Raw genomic sequence first — 6248 nt, 5'->3', positions numbered from 1 at the left:
CCTCATACTATGGTCATCTCCGGGAGTGGTTCCGGCTATTGTCACTCCGGGGTTGCCGGGTCATAACACATAGTAGGTGACTACAACTTGCAAGATAGGATCTAAAACACAAATATATTGGCGACAACATAATAGGCTCAGATCTGAAATCATGGCACTCGGGCCCTAGTGACAAGCATTAAGCATAGCCAAGTAGTAGCAACATCAATCTAGAACATAATGGATACTAGGGATCAATCCCCGTCAAAACTAACTCGATTACATGATAGATCTCATCCAACTCATCACCTTCCAGCAAGCCTACGATGAGATTACTCACGAACGACGAAGAGCATCATGGAATTGTCGATGGAGGAAGGTTGATGATGACGATGGCAACGATTTCCCCTCTCCGGAGCCCTGAACGGACTCCAGATCTGCCCTCCAGATGAAAAACAGGAGGTGGCGGCGCCTCCGTATCGTAAAACGCGATGAAACCTTCTCTGTGATTTTTTTCCGGGCGAGACGGAAGATATAGAGCTGAGTTTGGGGGCGGTGGTGCCACGTGGGCCCCACAAGCCCTCACGGCGCGGCCTAGCGGGGTGGCCGCGGCCTGTGGGCTTGTGGCCCACTGGCACGCCCCCTCCGATGGATCTTTGCGCAGGTATTTTTCTTTTATTCCAAAAAAAATCTCCGTAAATTTTCAGGACATTCCGAGAACTTTTATTTCTGCACAAAAACAACATCATGGCAATTCTGCTGAAAACAGCGTCAGTCCGGGTTAGTTCCATTCAAATCATGCAAATTAGAGTCCAAAACAAGGGCAAAAGAGTTTGGAAAAGTAGATACGACGGAGACATATCTACCGCCCACAAAACCTTTTGTATTCTACTTGAGATAACATCTACGCATGAACCTAGCTTTGATACCACTGTTGCAGAACGTTGCATGGGAAACAAAAAAAATCCTACACACACGAAGACCTATCATGGTGATGTCCATCTACAAGAGGAGATTAGATCTACGTACCCTTGTAGATCTCTCAGCCGGAAGCGTTAAGAAACGCGGTTGATGTAGTGGTACAACTTCGGCATTCAAATCATCGTTGTCCCACGATCCGTCCCACGAACGGTTCCGATCTAGCGTCGAACGGACGGCACCTCCGTGTTCAGCACACGTACAGCTCGACGATGATCTCAGCCTTCTTGATCCAGCAAGCAAGACAGAGAAGTAGATGAGTTCTCGGGCGGCGTGACGATGCTCTGGTGGTGGTGGTGATCTACTCCTGGAATGCTCCATCCGAGCTCCGCAGAAATCCGATCTAGAGGTAAAACTATGTGGAATAGCCTTGAGTTTCACGTGGAAAAGTTGTGTCTCGAAAAGCCCTAAACCAACAATATATATAGGAGGAGGGGAGGGGCTAGCCTTGGGGCACAAGGGCCCCAAGGGTGCATCGGCCGCCAGGGAGGAGGAGGACTCCTCCTCCAATTCGGTTTGGGAAGGAGGAGTCCTCCTCTTCCTTCCCACCTCCCTCTTTCCTTTTTTTCTTTTCCTTTGGTATTTTTACATGTGGCGCCATAGCCCTCTAGGGCTGACTCCACCAGCCCAATAAGGACTTGGTGCGCCACCCTAGGGCCTTGGGATCACTCCCGGGTGGGTGGGCCCCTCCCGGTAAACACCCGAAACCCATTCGTCACTCCCGGTACACTGCCAGAATTGCCCAAAACTTTTCGGTGACCAAATGAATCCATCCTATATATCAATCTTCGTTTTCGGACCATTCCGGAAACCCTCGTGACGTCTGTGATCTCATCCGGGACTCCGAACAACGTTCAGCAACCACACATATAACTCAACCATACTAAAACATAATTCGAACCTTAAGTGTGCAGACCCTGCGGGTTCGAGAACTATGTAGACATGACCCGAGACACTCCTCGGTCAATCTCCAATAGCGAGACTTGGATGCCCATATTGGATCCTACATATTCTCTGAAGATCTTATCGGTTGAACTTCAGTGTCAAGGATTCATATAATCCCGTATGTCATTCCCTTTGTCCTTCGGTATGTTACTTGCCCGAGATTCGATTGTCAGTATCCGCATACCTATTTCAATCTCGTTACCGGCAAGTCTCTTTACTCATTCCGTAATACAAGATCTCGTGACTTACACTTAGTCACATTGCTTGCAAGGCTTGTGTGTCATATTGTATTACCGAGTGGGCCCCGAGATACCTCTCCGTCACACGGAGTGACAAATCCCAGTCTTGATCCATACTAACTCAACGGACACCTTCGGAGATACCTGTAGAGCACCTTTATAGTCACCCAGTTATGTTGCGACGTTTGATACACACAATGTATTCCTCCGGTGCCAGTGACTTATATGATCTCATGGTCATATGGCGCATAGGGCCCTTTTGGGCTGTCCCACCAGCCCACTAAGGGCTGGTGCGCCACCCTTATGACCTATGGGCTTCCCCGGGGTGGGTTGCCTCCCCCGGTGAACTCCCGGAACCCATTCGTCATTCCCGGTACATTCCCGGTAACTCCGAAAAACCTTCCGGTAATCAAATGAGGTCATCCTATATATCAATCTTCGTTTCCGGACTATTCCGGAAACCCTCGTGACGTCCGTGATCTCATCCGGGACTCCGAACAATATTCGGTAACCAACCATATAACTCAAATATGCATAAAACAACGTCGAACCTTAAGTGTGCAGACCCTGCGGGTTCGAGAACTATGTAGACATGACCCGAGAGACTTCTCGGTCAATATCCAATAGCGGGACCTGGATGCCCATATTGGATCCTACATATTCTACGAAGATCTCATCATTTGAACCTCAGTGCCAAGGATTCATATAATCCAGTATGTCATTCCCTTTGTCCTTCGGTATGTTACTTGCCCGAGATTCGATCGTCAGTATCCGTATACCTATTTCAATCTCGTTTACCGGCAAGTCTCTTTACTCGTTCCGTAATACAAGATCCCGCAACTTACACTAAGTTACATTGCTTGCAAGGCTTGTGTGTGATGTTGTATTACCGAGTGGGCCCCGAGATACCTCTTCGTCACACGGAGTGACAAATCCCAGTCTTGATCCATACTAACTCAACTAACACCTTCGGAGATACCTGTAGAGCATCTTTATAGTCACCCAGTTACGTTGCGACGTTTGATACACACAAAGCATTCCTCCGGTGTCAGTGAGTTATACGATCTCATGGTCATAGGAATAAATACTTGACACGCAGAAAACAGTAGCAACAAAATGACACGATCAACATGCTACCTCTATTAGTTTGGGTCTAGTCCATCACGTGATTCTCCTAATGACGTGATCCAGTTATCAAGAAACAACACCTTGTTCATAATCAAAAGACACTGACTATCTTTGATCAACTGGCTAGCCAACTAGAGGCTTGCTAGGGACGGTGTTTTGTCTATGTATCCACACATGTAAATGAGTCTTCATTCAATACAATTATAGCATGGATAATAAACGATTATCTTGATACAGGAATTATAATAATAACTATATTTATTATTGCCTCTAGGGCATAATTCCAATAGTCTCCCTCTTGCACTAGAGTCAATAATCTAGCCCTCACATCATCATGCGAATTACATTGTAATAAATCTAACACCCATACAGTTCTGGTGTTGATCATGCTTTGGCTGTGGAAGAGGTTTAGTTAGTGGATCTGCTACATTCAGATCCGTGTGCACTTTGCATATATTTACGTCCTCTCCCTCGACGTAGTCGCGGATGAGGTTGAAGCGTCGTTTGATGTGTCTGGTCTTGTGAAACCGTGGTTCCTTTGCTAAGGCAATGGCACCCGTGTTATCACAGAACAAGGTTATTGGATTCAGTGCGCTTGGCACCACTCCAAGATCCGTCATGAACTGCTTCATCCAGACACCCTCCTTAGCCGCCTCCGAGGCAGCCATGTACTCCGCTTCACATGTAGAATCTGCTACGACGCTTTGCTTGGAACTGCACCAGCTTACTGCACCCCCATTAAGAATAAATACGTATCCGGTTTGCAATTTAGAGTCGTCCGGATCTGTGTCAAAGCTTGCATCGACGTAACCTTTTACGGCGAGCTCTTCGTCACCTCCATACACGAGAAACATCTCCTTAGTCCTTTTCAGGTACTTCAGGATATTCTTGACCGCTGTCCAGTGATCCACTCCTGGATTACTCTGGAACCTACCTGCCATACTTATGGCCAGGCTAACATCCGGTCTAGTGCACAGCATCGCATACATGATAGAACCTATGGCTGAAGCATAGGGGACGGAGCGCATATGCTCTCTATCTTCATCAGTTGCTGGGCAATGAGTCTTACTCAATCTTGTACCTTGTAGAACTAGCAAGAACCCTTTCTTGGACTGTTCCATTTTGAACCTCTTCAAAACTTTATCAAGGTATGTGCTTCGTGAAAGTCCTATCAGGCGTTTTGATCTATCCCTATAGATCTTAATGCCTAGAATGTAAGCAGCTTCTCCTAGGTCCTTCATAGAGAAACTTTTATTCAAGTAATCCTTTACGCTCTCTAAAAACTCCACGTTGTTTCCAATCAGCAATATGTCATCCACATATAATATTAGAAATGCCACAGAGCTCCCACTCACTTTCTTGTAAATACAAGATTCTCCAACCACTTGTATAAACCCAAATGCTTTGATCACCTCATCAAAGCGTTTGTTCCAACTCCGAGATGCTTGCACCAGTCCATAAATGGATCGCTGGAGCTTGCACACCTTGTTAGCATTCTTAGGATCGACAAAACCTTCGGGTTGTATCATATACAACTCTTCCTTTAGGAAACCGTTAAGGAACGCCGTTTTGACATCCATCTGCCAGACGGTTTGAGTACCCAGACATTTTGAGCACATGTTCACTGACAGATGAGTTTTCCTCCATCTTGCAAGCATAGAATTTATCGGAGGTCTCATACCTCTCGATCCGGGCGTTCTTCTGAAAGATAAACTCCAACTCCTGGAACATCTCAAATGCTCCATGACGCTCAAAGCGACGTTGAAGTCCCGGTTCTAAGCCATACAAGACTGCACATTGAACTATTGAGTAGTCCTCCTTACGTGCTAACCAAGCGTTCTTAACATCCTGATCAGCCGTAGCGGGTGGTTCATCTCCTAACGCAGCATTAAGGACATAATCCTTCTTCCCAGCTTGTAAGATTAGCTTAAGATTACGAGCCCAGTCTACAAAGTTTCTTCCATCATCTTTCAACTTAGCTTTCTCTAGGAACGTATTAAAATTCAGGATGACTGTCGCGTGAGCCGTGATCTACAACACAAATATGTTCAAAGTGGACTTAGACTATGTTCAAGATAATTAGAGTTTAACTTAATCAAATTATTCGCTAAACTCCCACTCAAAAAGTACATCTCTCTAGTCATTTGAGTGGTTCATGATCCACTTACACTAGCTCAAGTCCGATCATCACGTGAGTTGAGTATAGTTTCAGTGGTAAGCATCCCTATGCTAATCATATCATCTATATGATTCATGATCGACCTTTCGGTCTCATGTGTTCCGAGGCCATGTCTGCACATGCTAGGCTCGTCAAGCTTAACCCGAGTGTTCCGCGTGCGCAACTGTTTTGCACCCGTTGTATGTGAACGTTGAGTCTATCACACCCGATCATCACGTGGTGTCTCGAAACGACGAACTGTAGCAACGGTGCACAGTCGGGGAGAACACAATTTCGTCTTGAAATTTTAGTGAGAGATCACCTCATAATGCTACCGTCATTCTAAGCAAAATAAGGTGCATAAAAGGATTAACATCACATGCAATTCATAAGTGACATGATATGGCCATCATCACGTGCTTCTTGATCTCCATCACCAAAGCACCGGCACGATCTTCTTGTCACCGGCGCCACGCCATGATCTCCATCAACGTGTTGCCATCGGGGTTGTCGTGCTACTCATGCTATTACTACTAAAGCTACATCCTAGCAAAATAGTAAACGCATCTGCAAGCACAAACGTTAGTATAAAGACAACCCTATGGCTCCTGCCAGTTGCCGTACCATCGACGTGCAAGTCGATATTTTCTATTACAACATGATCATCTCATACATCCAATATATCACATCACATCGTTGGCCATATCACATCACAAGCATATCCTGCAAAAACAAGTTAGACGTCCTCTAATTTTGTTGTTGCATGTTTTACGTGGTGACCATGGGTATCTAGTAGGATCGCATCTTACTTACGCAAACAC

The sequence above is a fragment of the Hordeum vulgare genome, chromosome 4H, assembly GCF_904849725.1.
Source record: "Hordeum vulgare subsp. vulgare chromosome 4H, MorexV3_pseudomolecules_assembly, whole genome shotgun sequence".
Lineage (NCBI taxonomy): Eukaryota > Viridiplantae > Streptophyta > Magnoliopsida > Poales > Poaceae > Hordeum > Hordeum vulgare.
The sequence above is the reverse complement of the archived record's forward strand: the minus strand, read 5'-3'. Positions refer to the sequence as shown.